Below are 17,736 nucleotides of genomic sequence, written 5' to 3'. Positions count from 1 at the left end.
AAAATATGACTTTTTTGACTGATATTGGACGACATACTAAAATATGACTTTTTTGACTGATATTGGACGACATACTAAAATATGACTTTTTTGACTGATATTGGACCACATACTAAAATATGACTTTTTTGACTGATATTGGACGACATACTAAAATATGACTTTTTGACTGATATTGGACGACATACTAAAATATGACTTTTTGACTGATATTGGACGACATACTAAAATATGACTTTTTGACTGATATTGGACGACATACTAAAATATGACTTTTTTGACTGATATTGGACGACATACTAAAATATGACTTTTTGACTGATATTGGACGACATACTAAAATATGACTTTTTTGACTGATATTGGACCACATACTAAAATATGACTTTTTTGACTGATATTGGACGACATACTAAAATATGACTTTTTGACTGATATTGGACGACATACTAAAATATGACTTTTTTGACTGATATTGGACGACATACTATACTATGACTTTTTTGACTGATATTGGACGACATACTATACTATGACTTTTTTGGGTGATTTTGGACGACATACTATACTATGACTTTTTTGACTGATATTGGACGACATACTATACTATGACTTTTTTGACTGATATTGGACGACATACTATACTATGACTTTTTTGACTGATATTGGACGACATACTATACTATGACTTTTTTGGGTGATTTTGGACGACATACTATAGCATGTCGTCCAAATTGTCGTGACAAAAAAGTCATACTTTAGTATGTCATTTAAAATGTCGTTATATATGTCGTTTAAAAAGTGTGATACTCCAGAGAATCAGAGGCTTTGAACTCACATATGTCTGATACGATCTCTGATGAAACGTTTTAACGCTGCAGACCGTGTTTTAAGGTCATTGGGAATAAACTGTGGAAATTATAAACACATTCCTCTGATCCTGCAAAGTGGATTAAATGTGATTAAAAACACACACGTTCATCCACACGCAAGCCTGTGAGTGTTTTTCATTTTTCAGCTGTCGTCATACATCACATTTAACAGCAATTACATTTACATTATTCTACTTTGTCAGAAATTAAAACCTCATTTTCTGCTAAAACCAAGTCTTTGATGGTAGGATTTACTTTTGGCTGTTAAACCTTTTCAACATCTGCAGAAAGTGAAACCTTTAGCAGCTGCATCTATGGAAACCATTTCATCACACGACAAATAACGCTTTAAATTAAATCCTCTTAAGACGGGCGACATCTCGTAAACTCATGTCAGACAATAAAGTGGGGATTCTTTTATCCAGAAAATAAACGGTCATATTTGATCAACGTCTTATATCTATGAGGATATTAAGAAAATCAGTATTTCTGTAAGTCTGAGTGATGTCTTATAAACTAGGACTGCACGCAGTCATGATAGGGCGACATGATTATGTAGGCATCAAATCCAAAATGGCTGACTTCCTGTAGAGTAGAGGCCATGGTTGCGGTCGACTTTTTTATGTGAACTGAGAGGACGTCGGGCCAGAGATGACCTCATGCAAAGTCTGGAGCAGCAGCAGCAGCAGTGACAGCAGCAGCAGCAGCTGATTTCTCTGTTCTGGCCCATAATCCCAGTTTTGTTAGAGAATTCTCTGAACTCTGGTTAACAAGTTTTTACTTAATTTAACTTAACTCAACACAGCTGCTGTTTTCCCTCTCATTTCTGTGGGTTTCTGGAAATATTTGTGAAAAGATGAGTAATCTGGCGTAATCTGCTGCTCATCTCTCTCATTAACGCCGCTCGCCTCCTGCTGTGGGGCTTTTTTAGAAAGTTGATTAATGAGCTTATTTTCCAACACTCACGGAAGTCGCTCACTCACTCGCCGTTCACTCACTTATTGAAGTCTCGCTCACTGACTCACTCACTCCCTCGCCCGCTCACTCACTCACTCACTCTCCCGCTCACTCACTCGCTCACTCACTCGCCGTTCACTCACTTATTGAAGTCTCGCTAACTCACTCACTCACTCATTCGCCCACTCACTCACTCGCTCACTCACTCACTCACTCACTCTCCCGCCGTTCACTCACTTATTGAAGTCTCGCTCACTCACTCACTCGCTCACTCACTCACTCACTCACTCACTCACTCTCCCGCTCACTCACTCGCTCACTCACTCACTCACTCACTCTCCCGCCGTTCACTCACTTATTGAAGTGTCGCTCACTCACTCACTCACTCTCCCGCTCATTCTCCCGCTCACTCACTCGCCCCCTCGCTCACTCACCCGCTCACTCACTGGCCCGCTCACTCGCTCACTCACTCGCTCACTCTCCCGCTCATTCTCCCGCTCACTCACTCGCCCGCTCGCTCACTCACCCGCTCACTCACTGGCCCGCTCACTCGCTCACTCACTCGCTCACTCGCTCACTGAGCTGGTCGATCTGATGTCAATCATCAGGATCATGTGGATCTGGATCAGATCAGTGGATGCTGTGAATTCTCCAGAGAAAACAAGAATGTGAATAAAATCAGCTTCATGTTCAGAAACTGTGGACTTTAATAAACAAATGTGATCAAATGTTGATCAGTATCTAGAAAAGATGATGTTTGTTTGTGTCCACAGACTCAAAATGATTCAGTTTGAAAACAGAAAATATTCACATTTAAGAAGCTGAAAAATCATCAATGACAACTTGTTTTAATCCTTAAAAAACAACTAATTATTATAATAATTGACCAAATGCTCTCAATTTTGCAACCAACTAAATTTGCTGGTTCTTTTAATATAAACTCTGAAACGATTCCTCAAGAAACTCGAGTAATTACAACAAAAGAAAATATGAAACAACCCTGACACGTTTACCATCCTTCATTTTAACCAAATATAAACAATTCAAATGTTTTGAATGACTTTGACACAGTGAAAATGAAAGTTTGCAGTATTCTGAACAAAGAATTTAAATCAACAAATCAAACAAGATTTTTAGTGAATACATGAATAGTCAAGACATAATCCTGATTCTAAACTTCTTTTTATTAAAATCTTGTTGCTTCAGTCTTTCATATCCTCAGGTTATATTTGAAGTTTAGCTTCAATAAATGTTGTTTTCTTTTCCAAATTAAAAAACCTGCTGACGGTCTTTTACCAAACGTGGAAACGATGACGCTTCTGAAAAGATGAAATATTCTCGTCTAACAAGCTGAAAAATCCTCAATCAAAGCTGGTTTTAATCATTAAAAAACTGCTTGTTACTAAAACTAGAGCTGCAACGAACCATTATTTTCATAATCGATCAATCTTTCCAATATCATTTATAAACATTGATTCGTGTTTGTTCTTCTTTGTTCTTCTTTATTCTTTGTTTTATGGAGCAAACCAAATACAAGCATCATAACTTTATTAACTTTTTAAAATGACAAATTCCACTTTGTTTTTTACACGGCAAATGTAGAACTTTATAGCAGGCAAAGCTATTTATCCGTTTATTGTTGTAATTGGTTTAAAGTGCCTTTAAGGTGCATCGTCAAAGCCATTTTTTGTTATATATTAACCTTCGTATGTGCCTTTGTAAATCTATCTATCATCAGAACCTGTACGACTTGTCGGTTTTACAACCTAACTACTAACTGTCTAACTAACTAACTAACTGACTGCTGTCTAACTACTAACTGACTGCTGTCTACTTGCTGTATAACTGTGTGTGTGGAATAAACCTTCAGAAAGACAGTCGAGTTGTACCCGCCGTACTTGTTCTGATTTCTCTTTCCAGAAGGGAGTATTGAGCTGAAAGGATCAGCCAGCAGAAATCTGGACGGCAAAAAAGTGCGTTTGTGACTCTTATCTTGACTTCAGTCTAATGTGTGTGTGCGTGTGTGTGTGCGTGTGTGTGTGCGTGTGTGTGTGTAATCTGAACCTCAGAGTCGTTTATTTACTTACTGCTGTGGTGAAACGCAGTCGGGTGGAGTTTACCACAACAGACACGCTGAGGTGAAGCCAGTGAAATTGACCTTGACGTTCTTGAACATAAACCACAGCAAAACAGTCAAAGACGAGGATTCACCGAGCTGAAAATCAGCCTGGGATTACGGCTCGTCAGGGATTACAGCTCAGGAGGCGATCACATCAAAGCACGAGTAAACAATGAGTTCTTTCTTCTGTGGAGCAAAGAAACCTGGAATATTCACCGCTGAGAAGCTGAAAAATCAACAATTAAAAGTTTAATCATTAAAAAACTATTTATCCTCAAAATAGATTAGAAATCGATGAATCAACTAACAATTATTTTCCTTTGTCCATAAAATGTAAGAAAATGTTGAAAAATGACAATCAGTGTTTACCAAATCTGGATATCACATTCAGAGATTAGAAAATATTCACTTTTCAAGATTATAAAATGTTACAAGTAGATTAATACATTTCAAAGCTCCAGGGAGCCACTGCAGAGTGGCTACAGAGCCACATGTGGCCCGAGAACCACATGTTGCAGACCTGTGCAGTGTGTGTGTGTGTGTGTGTGTAGAACCACAGAGCAGAAGCAGATCCTCTAACTATACACTTTAAGCTTCCAGAGTGGATGTAATGATGATGATGATGATGATGATGTCAGTGGAAACATTTAGTGGATGTTAAGTTAGTGAGACTCCTCCTCCTTCTGGTGAAATAATCTCATGATTTGACACTGAGGGACGAGTTTAAAGTTTAAAATGTCCCTAATGTTGTAAATGTGTGAGTTATTTGCTGATTTTCTTGTGTGACACAAGTCTTCTTGTCTTCAAAGAGATTAAAAACATTACAGACATTAAAATAATATAGACATAGATTTTCTTTCTATTCAAAGTGATGACAAATGGACTAAAAATCCTCAGCTTTTTCTGCCTCACCTGACCTGGGTCACGTGACCGCCTTGACTCCGCCCCCCGTGCCATTTTTCCAGAAGCTCCCGGGGATCCTAACACTTCACCAGCATCAAACACGTGTTTGTGTTCCTCTGTCAGACTCTTTTCATTTTCATTCCTCACAAACAAAGAAGAAGCAGCTGCTCCAGAAACGACATGTGTCCGTAAATCAGCTCCAACTGCGACGCCGTCAGATTTCTTACAAAAGCATCATTTATCGTAAACAAATAACAAAAGATTCTGTGAGGAGAATCATACAAGCGCTGACACATTTCAAGTATCCACACACTTTTAGAATCATAAGTCCTTCTGCTGATCGCGCCGGTCGACCTGTCCGACAGCGAGCGTCACGTCTGTGCATCGACTTTGTGCTTAAAAGAATATAAGACTCAGTGACACCTAGTGGTGAAACCACAGAATGTGTTTCCATTGTGAATATTCCACAAGGTGGCGCTGTATCCCCGCGCTTTGACAGTGGCATCACGACTATTTGGCACAATAAAAAATAAACAGATTTCATTATTTAGTTAGCGCAGTGCTAACAACTTTATATGTGTGTGTGTGTGTGTGTCAGCGGGAGCAGCAACGTGACAGGCAGACTCACTCATTCACACTCACTCATTCACTCACTCACACTCATTCACTCAATCACTCACTCACTCACTCACACTCACACTCGTTCACTCGCTCACACTCACTCACTCGCTCGCTCACTCACTCCCTCACTCACTCACTCACTCACTTGCTCACTCACTCACTCGCTCACTCGCTCACGCTCACACTCACACTCGCTCACTCACTCACTCACTCACTCGCTCGCTCGCTCGCTCCCTCGCGCACTCACTCACTCACGTTGGTGTTAGCGTGGACAGTTTACAGTTCGTTAGCGTCACAGCTGGAGGGTCGCGGGGTCACTGTTGCCTACGAATCTGATTTTATACACTTTGACAGTAAAGGCGACTTATATTTAGACCATTTTTGTTTCCCCCCTCAGAATAAACTTTTCCAGGCCACAGACGAGGTCAGAGTTTCCGTTTTTTTTTTTTTTTTTTAAACGGTGAGTCACAGAACGAGCTGCCGGGAAATCCTCGTGTAACAGACCGACAAAATTTTACATGAAAGTCAAGTGTTTTCCACCATGAAAGGGTTTTTACACACGAGAAAATCACCACATCCTCTGTGTTTTAAACAACACACACACACACACACACACACACAGTGACTCATGTGACCTTTCCTCATCGATGACAGACCTGATTTCTGGGAGAATTTATACAAAGAATTTTTCCAGTTGAGACTCTGAGGTTAATTTTATTTAAAAAACAAACAAACAACTCGCTGACTCAGCTCCAGGTGTGGCACAGGTGCCGCTCGCTCGGGAACCCGAGACGATCAGATAGCGATCAGATAGCGATCAGATATCGATCTGACGAGGCGAACGTATCGCGTTTCCCCGCCGGCGGAAAGTCTGAGTGTGAGATGAGATAACGTGGAGCTAATGTGGATGAAATGAAGGGAAAATGCAGACATTTGTTTCTCTAACCTCAACATGTGTTTGGGAGAAGATTAATAATGAAATGAAATTTCTTAAAAATGTCTCTATTAGTCCTGATTCCGTCCTCATGTGGACTTTGACCAACAGTTGCCAGATGTTCCAGAACAATACCACGAAGATTCCAGACAACGCAAACAATCACCATTATTGACTCTGTGACTCAGCTCTGCCGCTTATCTGTGTTCATGAAGACCAACATCTGCGTCGCCCCCGGTGATAAACCCCGCCCCCTCCATGCTAGCAGATGGGCAGTGGTGGTTTTTGTGGTCTTTGAAACAACTCCAGTTATTTATTTACACATAATGGACTTGTGTTGTTGCCAGTCAAACTGAATCAGTAGAATCAGTGGATTTTGGAACTTTAAGTAGATTTTGCAATTATAAGTAGAATTTGGAACTTTAAGTATATTTTGGAATTATAAGTAGAATTTGGAACTTTAAGTATATTTTGGAATCATAAGTAGATTTATAAGTAGTTTTTGGAACTTTAAGTAGATTTTGGAATTATAAGTAGATTATTACTTTAAGTAGAATTTGGAACTTTAAGTATATTTTGGAATTATAAGTAGATTTATAAGTAGATTGTTGGAACTTTAAGTACGTTTTGGAACTTTAAGTAGATTTATAAGTAGATTTTAGAACTTAGGTAGATTTTTTGAATTATAAGTAGATTTTGGAACTATAAGTAGATTGTTGGAACTTTAAGTAGATTTATAAGTAGATTTTGGAACTTAAGTAGATTTTTGAATTATAAGTAGATTTTGGAACTTTAAGTAGATTTATAAGTAGATTTTGGAACTTTAAATAGATTTATAGGTAGATTTTGGAACTATAAGTAGATTTACAAGTAGATTTTGGAACTTTAAGCAGATTTTGGAACTTTAAGAAGATTTATATGTAGATTTTGGAACTATAAGTAGATTTCTAAGTAGATTTTTGAACTTTAAGTAGAATTTGGAGTAGATTTCTTGTGTCCGTGTAAACAAAATACTAGAGAACTGGAGAAAAACTGCCGTGGCGTCTTGGCTGATACTTAAGAGTTAAAAATGAAGAAATCACTGAATCATTGCGGTATGTTCTGATGTCTCTCTGCGAGAAAGAGATCAATAAAGCAACAGTTTAATTTCAGGCTTCGGGATAAAAACCATAAAACCAAACGTCTTCATTTGCAAAAGTGTGAGAGTGTAAAACCTCTGCACGCTGTGAGAGGAAGGAAGAGCTTTTATATGAGTGAGGAAAAACCTGAACCGGTCCAGACGCTGAGTCGGTGGGAGAGTGAAGGTCTTATCTCCCCTGATAACATCTGCTGCTCTTTTCTGGAGCCTGGAAGAGGAAAATAAATCAAGCAACACGTCAGATGAACCCGGAGGGAAAAAAAACAACCAAGACAATCACCTCTTCTCCCTGGAGAACTGACAATGACTCGGCTCGTTTTGATTTTAAACACAGTGATGTCTTCTTCTCCCCCAGGGTCCAAATACCTGAGGATTACATAAGCACTTACACAACTTTAAAACTCTTTATGGTCTCAAACCCATGGCCCGCGGGGCCACACGTGGGCCCTCAATCGATATCAAGTTTTAATGATTATGTTTTTTTATTATTAATTAATCACAGATATTGTTATTTCCTCCAATGCTGTAAAGCAGTGGTTCCCAAAGACTGGGCTGGACTGACACAGTCACAATGTGTGTGTATATGTTTTAAATAAAATGAAGTTTGTATTAATTTACCAAAAATCTCAGATTTGTTCAACACCTGAAAATAATTTATTACAAATTTGCTTGTGACACATTTGTTAGTCATCTTTTAAAATGTGGGTCCCTCATTTGAAAGTTTGGAAAATAGAAAACAAACAAAAATGTCGCTTTGTGTTAAACAGGTTGACTCATTCACAAAAATAAAACTATGAAAATTACTTTTTAACATTGGAATCTCTGTCGTCAAGGGTGCACCACAAGGCTCTACACGAAATCTACTTATATTTACAATTTCTATCAATATTCTGGGTCAAAATGTGTCAGATTTTCAACAATTGTCTGGTTAAGTCAGTTAAATGTATGTTTTTTGATGAAAACAATGTAAAAAATTTACATTTCTTTTGTAATTGAGAAGAAGCAACATTATTGTTTTTTTTTAACATTTGATCTCCATGATCAGAGGCATACCACAGGGCTCTACGTGAGGCCCACTTTGGGTGTGTTTTTTAAACCTCGACTTCAATGGATCTTTAGCACCAACACTTTCCATAAAATATCCCTAAACGTTAAAGTGCTTTAAATAATAAAACATTTGATCTGTAACTCAAATAACCCGAGGCTGACGATCATGTGATAAAACTCGACAAACAACAGGAATCACAACAGGAAAATTATTTTCCATTTTCTCTTTGTTTTCCTTTGTTGTTCATTTTAAAAAAAAAAAAACCCTCAAATGTATAAAGTTTAAAATGTGTGGTGTTTTTTTGGTGTATTTCTGTGAGATTTGGCTTTGACTGTGTCTGATCGTGTGGAAACTAACATCAAAGCTGCAGGTGTGAGCTTCTGACTCCAGTTTGTGATGATTTATGATTAACGTGAACAACTGCTGGCGCTGCAGGTGCGTAAAACTGCGACCTCTGACCTCTGACAATGACTCATGTGATGTGTGTTGCCTTTACCTGACACCTGCAGTACACACATACACACACACACACACACACACACACACGTACAGTCAGCATATATTAAAGAGTTAAGGTCTGTTAGTTAGTTTTATTAAATCAGAGGCGAAATTGGATTTTCAAAGAAAATCTAATGGGGTCGTAAATTCCTGCATCTGGTGTCAAAATGTTCGATCTTTTAAAATTTCAGAGAAAGTGGTCGTATGGAAGTGGTGTCCCACTGAGAACATAAAGCTCAGCAGGAGAGCGAGAGAGAGAGAGAGAGAGAGAGAGGGAGAGAGACACAGAGAGAGAGAGAGAGAGAGAGAGAGCAAGAGCAGAACGTATCGTGACAAATCGTAGACGTGACAGTGTTTATGAACATCAGACGTCTGATTAGAGCTTTTTACTTGAGGTTAATGGTTAAAGGAGAAATATTTTGACACATTTGACCTTTATTAAAAAGATGTTTGACTTTTTAACATTGGAAAGTCCACCGTTAAAGGTGCACCACAAGGCTCTACACGAGGCCCACTTTTATTTACTATTTATATCAATATTCTGGGTCAAAATGTTTATTTTTGATGACGTTGACGACACGTCATGTTCTGCTGTGCAGTAGTTCTTTGACTAACTCACTGAATATCTGCACAGTTTAGTCTTGTGCAAAATACTTAAACGTGTTCTGAATTCACAAGAAAAATACATCATTCATGACACATTGGAATCTCCATTGTCAGAGGTGCACCACAAGGCTCAGTCAAATGACCTGATGCTTTTATGTTCATTTGATTAAAATATAGTGTTAAAAAAAATAAAACGCGGATGTTGCTAAAAGATATTTCTCTTGACCGGGTTGACCGTAATATTTTAAAATGTAGACTTTTCATTTTAAATCTCCATCGTCAAGGGTGTACCACAGGGTTCTATGCTAGGCCCACTTTTATTTACTATTTACATATATATATATATACATACATATATATACACTTTTCGCGTCAATGACAAGTTGGAACGTTTTCCCGACTCGTCAAATACCTGGACAGGCATTTTAGTGCTCTGCGAAAATTAAACTGAAACCTTTTCTAAAACTAATCTATAAATTACTATAAACAACAAATGAAAGAATGAATTCTGACTTGTGCTGTGTTACACATGTATGCCATGTGTTTATAGGACGATGGATGACATTAAAAACCTCAGGTTCGCCCCCTGGTGGCCACCCGGAGGGCATGTCACGCCCCCACCCTCTCTTAGTTGTTCAATGACACTAAACGTGTCTCTGCCTCCGTGTTTGATCTCATGTGGAAACGATCCAGACTGGACGCACAAACAGCAGACTTTTTAAACTTCACAGCGTTTAAGTTGTTGTTATTTGCAGCATCTGCAGCGATGACAGATGTTTAGTGAAAAGGCCTTACAGATAAGTTGTTAAAGACAGGGGAAGTAAATAAAAAACAGCCCCCTCCTCCTCTATGTCCTGATGTTCTTAGAAAGAAAAAACTCCCTGCAGGACGCAGTGACGACGACACATGACAAGAAAGACGATGCACATGTGTCGAGTCTCCCAGGACAATAGCAAATGTTCTTTTTATGACTTCCTGTAAAGACAGTGGATCTAGACGCCAGATTATTGTTATTTACTCTCATAAATGTGACTTTTTATGCTAATTGCAGTTTGCATCTGTTATTTTTGTAAAGCGTCGACATTTGCGGTGCGAAAAGCAACGTTAGCCACAAGGAGAACGGAGAGGTTGCGTGTCTAATAGACATCTAAATAAAAAATCCAGCGTCAGCCCCATAATCCTGTCCGGCGTCTCCACGTGCAGAACGTGTTCATCCAGATTAATTTCCATGAACATACAAAATCAGCACTTTCTTAAATCTCTTTCCTGACTGATTTTCTAATAAATACCAAATTTACCTGTTCTCTGAGGTCATCATAACCAGCTGCAGACGCTCAAACCGCAGAGAAAATCAAACAAACACCATATTCTGTTTGTGTCTGCAGCTGTGATCGTGTTATAAAATATGACATTTCAACTGTGCCAGTTCTGCTCAGACTCTCATTCCCCTTTAAACGTGGTCTAAACAGAATCACATAAACTTTTAATGCCTCCCTCCTGCGTTTGTCTTTGTGTTTTTCTGCATGGTGGAGACGTTTGCTCTTCACATTCGTCTCGTGTCTTGTTTCCATTACCTCGTCGGCCCCGGAGGCGGCAAAGCTCGTACCCAGCGGATCAGAGCAGAGCAGAGGTCTTGACATGAGAAGCCGCAGCAAAGGGATCGTAGGTCGAGTTCAAAAGTGTCACAGCGGCAAACATCGAGGACGTTTCCTGAAAAAAAAAGAGAAAAATCACAGAAAAACAACGAAAAACAACAAAAAACAAACTAGATTTTATTTTCCATTTTCTCACTGAGTTTGACAATGCCTCACCCAGTCGCCATAGCAACTGTGCCGGAGTCACCTGACTCACATGAGGTGTAGATATTCAAGTAAATATACTCGATACATACACTGTCACTGCATGACTGCGGGAACGTCTTTATCTCACTGTGAGACAGACTTTTGTAAACCACTCACTCTCCCACACCAAAGCCCATAGAGAAGACCAGTGATTTTAGCTCAGAGAGACACAGGAGCTGCTGGTCCTCTGCTGCCTCGTGTGGTCACTTTGTGTTATTGAGGTGAATCTAAATGAAGGATTTTAAAAGCCGAATTGACAGAATAAGACATTAGAAGTTAGTGATGGAGGCAGCAGTGGATCAACAACTCCTGTGTGCTGTCATGTTAAAATCACTGATTTTCTCTCTGGGCTTTGGTGTGGGAGAGTGAGTGAGATGTCCTCGCTCAGCCGGAGCTGGTTGCCGAGTGGGGCGAAGACTGAAGTGTTTTCACTAAGAAGCAGCGGTGAAGTACGTGCTGATGAAAACACAGCTAAAACAGCAGGTGTCAAAAGGTTAGAAAAGCATATTTTACTGTTAGAGATAATGAAATACTGGTCCAACGACGCTGTGCTGAAAGAATGAATGACTGGGTCTGCGGCACTGCGGTCAAATCCCCGTCGTCTTTGTCTTTTCTTAGGCTGTGAGTTTTTGTTGCCGACTAAAACATCTGTTTGACACATGAACAGCTGCTCTGGAAACACGCGAGTGTTTGTCACAGAGAAACAGGTTCTTTCAAACAAACAAGTTTGTTTGATTTATGTGTCATTCCATCAGACCACAGGCTGACAGTCACAGGCTTTAGAGGACAAATACCCATATTTATGGATTTAACATAAACGGCTCAATTTCAACACTGGAAACTTAAAGCTGTAGTACGTGACTTGTACATATAGACATATTTGAGTCTGTTACATTCATGCGTCTTCAAATTAGACAGACTTTTCCAACAGGAAACTGAAGTTTGTAAACCACTCACTCTCCCACACCAAAGCCCATAGAGAAAATCAGTGATTTTAGCTCACACAGACACAGGAGATGCTGCTCTGCTGCTGCCTCTCCCACAAAGTGACCACTTTGTGTCTCAAATGTCTAAATGAAATACTTCAAATGCCAAATTAACAAATTTAGACATTTGAACTTAGTGATGGAGGCAGCAGTGGATCAACAACTCCTGTGTGCTATGATGTTAAAATCACTGGTTTTCTCTGTGGGCTTTGGTGTGTTAAGTCTACGATATGTTAAGAACGCGGTCACGTCTTTATCTCACTGTGAGACGGACTCTTCCAACAGGAAACTGAAGTTTGTAAACCACTCACTCTCCCACACCAAAGCCCATAGAGAAAATCAATGATTTTAACATCACAGGTGTGAGTGGGACACATCAGCATGTAGAGTGGCAGAGTGGGGAATCAAACCCACAACCTTCAAGTTGAAAGACAACTTGCTCTATCACTGAGGCCCCGTCGCCCCACTTGTCTATAAACTGCACTCTCTCTCTCTCTGTGTTTCTCAGTGTAGCCGCGCTGCACACAGGAAGTGATTTGTTTCACGTTAACACGGTAACCTCGCGAAGTGAGACGACTGTGAATGCGTCGGAGCGTCCAACGGAAAGTTTCAGAGGAAAAATAAACAACTCTTGACTCCGCCCACCTATGCTGTGCTGCTGTATACCCACAAACGCTCCCTCAGTCAGGTCTCAGGGTTTTCACGTGACCAGCTCTGTTTTCCGCTGAAGGACATTAACGTGAATAACGTTACATCGTCTCTGTTGAGTTGTAGAAAAGCTGACGTACTACAGCTTTATCAAATTTATAAATCCAAGAACGTTAAAACGTTTGTATACTGTTTGAGGGTTTGTTTGGTGAGGTGTTTACAACATGTTTACATCACGATTATATCATATTGATCAGAAACCGACATCACAGGCGCTGACTCTCAGAATGTAGGACATCCCGCAGAGGTCGTCACTCTTCTTTTTTCTTACCCTTATTTAGCCGTTTCTGTGGCTAATGTAAGTGATGACAGCTGACGGCCAAATAACCGTTTAATGGCGATGCCTTGGGGGGGGGGGAGCGGCCGCCTGCTTCACAGCTGAGAGAGAGAGAGAGAGAGAGAGGGAGAGAGGGAGGTCAGGCCACTGCCGCTCACTCCATCTTTAAGTCATATTTCACTCGGCTGCAGCTCAGTCGTATTTTTCCGGTATAAATACTTAAATACGCTGAGGAGAAAATGTTTAAATGTCTTTGATCCACTTTATTGTCTGTTTGGAAAAAGATGGAGAACAAATGTGGTGGTTTGGAGGTTTGAGGAGGAGTTTGAAGATCACTTTAAAAACAAAATATAATTATGTAAATGTACCGTAAAGACTGACTTTCACTATAATTTAGAGATTTTTAGCAGCAAACAAATTCCTTTTACAACGTTATCGATTCATCTGAAACCTGTTAGCCGTGACTGTTTACTTTCATCGTCTCTCCCACACCAAAGCCCACAGAGAAAATCAGTGATTTTAACATCACACACACAGGAGTTGTTGATCCACTGCTGCCTCCATCATTAAGTTCAAATGTTTTATTTTGCAGAATTCGGCATTAAAAATCTTGCATTCAGACTTCCCTCAGTGACACAAAGTCACCACACGAGGCAGCAGTAGACCAGCAGCTCCTGTGTCCCAGCGAGCTAAAATAGCTGATTTTCTCTATGGGGTTTGGTGTGGGAGAGTGAGTGGTTTAAAACCCTCAGTTTCCTGTTGGAAAAGTCTGTCCCACAGTGAGATAAAGACGTGAACATAACATCATAGGCTTAAGCAGGCGTAGATACATATTTTTTGTGCCACAGACACAGAAGAGATGTTTTAAACAGCTCTTCTGTGTCAGAACCTCATACAACCCCACTGAGAATCACACAAACACACATGGACAGGGAGAGACTAATATCCCCCTGATTATCTGTCACTGATGTAAAAACACCACATTATCCTGCAGTTAAGTCTGTGAGTGGTCATTTTCTCCCTGTCACAGTGATTACTTGATAATCCACACGTGTGGTGTGACTCAGGATGGCAGACGTCTTGAAGATAGCGGGAGCTGTTCTCCATCTTCTGCCCTCCTTGGAGAAAACCAGGCGACCACATGTTGCTGATTTCTCGTGCCAGTGGGATCAAATTTGCACGTCTCAGCCGTCTCGTGTGAAGTGGCGGGTTGTTTAAGGTTTCCTGAGCTGGTTTAACGAAATTCTGCAAAATAAGACATTTGAGTGGATCAACAACTCCTGTGTGCTGTGATGTTAAAATCACTGATTTTCTCTATGAGGTTTGGTGTGTTTGAAAAACTGATTTTAGGCATCAAATTTTTATAAAAATGTACGTCAACTTAAGTCTACGATATGTTAAGAACGTGTTCACGTCTTTATCTCACTGTGAGACGGACTCTTCCAACAGGAAACTGAAGTTTGTAAACCACTCACTCTCCCACACCAAAGCCCATAGAGAAAATCAATGATTTTAACATCACAGCACACAGGAGTTGTTGATCCACTGTTGCCTCCATCACTAAGTTCACATGTCTAATTTTGTTAATTTGGCATTTGAAGTATTTCATTTAGACATTTGTGACACAAAGTGACCACAAGAGGCAGCAGTAGAGCAGCAGCTCCTGTGTCCCTGTGAGCTAAAATCACTGATTTTCTCTCTGGGGTTTGGTGTGGGAGAGTGAGTGGTCTACAAACTTCAGTTTCCTGTTGGAAAAGTCTGTCTCACAGTGAGATAAAGACGTGAAACATGTTCTTAAAGACATCGTAGACTTGGACTGACGTAGGTTTCATTCACAGTCGTCTCTCAAGTGGGTAAAACCAGTCTTTCCTCCTTTAATCTGGATAAACTGGATTCTCGTTTACACTTTCTATTAAAAACTGACTCTATTAATCCAAACATCTGTTGTTTGAAAGCTGTAACTGTTCACAGAAATGAATCCTGTACATTTAAAAAAAACAAAAAACAAACAAAATGATAGCATAGAAGAAAGAGGAAAACAAGTTTGATTAATGAGGACCTTTAAAGAAAACTAATGTCCTCATTTGTCCTCCATGTTAAGAAAAGAAAAAAAGGCATTACTTGTGTTTGGATCTTTGCTGACAATCAATAAGCTTCAAGACAAAGAGACAGAGAGACAGGGGACATGGCAGCAAACTAAACAAAGTGAGACATTTTTTCTGGGCACATGTCCATGAACATGAAGAGTGAACTGGCAGAGACTGAGGGACAATTATGTCCATTAAGTTTATCTCGTTTCCTCTGGGGCCAAAGTAAAAGCCTCTCTTTATTCCATTCCTTTTTTTTCTTCTCTCTCTCTCTCTTCTGCTGTAATAATTCGCAGAGACGCTGAAGTCACAATCAGGACTTCTGTGTGTCCATGACACTCAGAGCAGATACTCTAATGTCTTTAATGTCTTTAAACACGTGTGTGTCTTTACCGTGATTGTCCACGATGTCAACGATGTTCTGTACATGTGAACGCGTGAATTTAAAACACATGTTCAAACTCAACTTCAGGGACTGGAGGGAAAAGTCTCTTCCTGTTCACGTCCACAGTTCTGTTTATGTCCACAGTGCTGTTCATGTCCACAGTCCTGTTCACGTCCACAGTCCTGTTCATGCCCACAGTCCTGTTCACGTCCACAGTTCTGTTCACGTCCAAAGTTCTGTTCACGTCCACAGTCCTGTTCACGTTCTGTTCACACCCACAGTTCTGTTCACGTCCACAGTTCTGTTCACGTCCACAGTTCTGTTCACGCCCACAGTCCTGTTCACGTTCTGTTCATGTCCACAGTTTCATGTTTGATCACTTTGATCATGTTTGATCAAACGTGATTTTTGTTTCTTTCCTCAGTTTCAATATATTAAATTGGTAAAAAACTAATGTTCACGTACACAGGAACACAATTTGTTTTTATGTCTTTTCCCGTTGTTATTTTTGCTCGTTCTCCACAAAACTGTGTCATTATCACAACAGCTTTAATAAGAAGAAGAACAACAACTCTGATGGAAGTGATTTTCTCATGAGACTTTATTACTACACACATTTATTCTGATTACGCTGATTCAGCATTATGGTCTGTAACAACAGTGAGTGGAGTCATTGTTAAAACAGAGGAATAATGGAGCATACATATTTAAACTGAGCTACTTTACTTTAACTCAGAGTTTTTGTGGAAAAACTAAACTTTACTGCACAAAGTTCATTATTCTGCGTCCAACACAACAAGCAGAACACACCGTTTTTTCTCCTGTGATTCAGCACTGATTTGATTAAAATATGTTTGTTACAGCTGATGAAAACATGAACCGTGACCACTGATGACTGATGAAAACATGAACTGTGACCACTGATAACTGATGAAAACATGAACCGTGACCACTGATAATTGACCACACACACGCTCACTTCCTGCTTTTAATAAACAGTCAAAACAACTGTTTCCTGTCAACAGTCGTACAAACATGTTTAGCTTAGTATAATTCCAAAATCTACTTAAAGTTCCAAAATGTACTTATAATTCTAAAGTATGGAATGTTTTGGGGGCGTGGCTCCTTTCAGTAAGCTCCACCCTTTCATCTCGACAAACTTGTGACGTCACGGTGGAAGCTTCGCCCTCTAGTGGCCACAAAAAGAATGCTAACGCAGCTCAGAAAAAGAGATCAAGGATTCAGATGAAAATAAACATCTGTGCAACATCTCCGTCTTCTTTAAGGCGACAGGAAGTCGTGACAGGAAGTCACAGCGTTGAAAACAAACAAAACAACAACAAATTACATCAGAGAGTAAACAAGCAAACATTCATGTGTTCACTGTGTTCACACGGCTGCATCGTTACAAAGATAAGACGCCTCCATGTTACACTGGAACTCTTTCATGTACAAAAAGGGTTCACAGCTCATTCTGCCACAATGAGTCAACATTTGACACTACTGCTGCTGGTGCTGCTGTTACTGCTGCTGATGTTCTTAATGCTGCTGATGCTGCTGCTGATGAGAATATCAATCACTTTAATGTCGGTCATAATTTAAACGTCTTTTACCTCTCAGGCTTTTTTCTTTTCTAAATCCCAGTTTGTTGTGAATGAAGAGAACAAAGTCAGATTAATGGGATTTGGCGATGTTTCAACCACAGAGGAGACAAAATTCCGCACACGCTCGTTCTTGTATTTTTAAAATAAGTTTT

The sequence above is a fragment of the Solea solea genome, chromosome 17 (assembly GCF_958295425.1).
Source record: "Solea solea chromosome 17, fSolSol10.1, whole genome shotgun sequence".
Classification (NCBI taxonomy): domain Eukaryota; kingdom Metazoa; phylum Chordata; class Actinopteri; order Pleuronectiformes; family Soleidae; genus Solea; species Solea solea.
The sequence above is the reverse complement of the archived record's forward strand: the minus strand, read 5'-3'. Positions refer to the sequence as shown.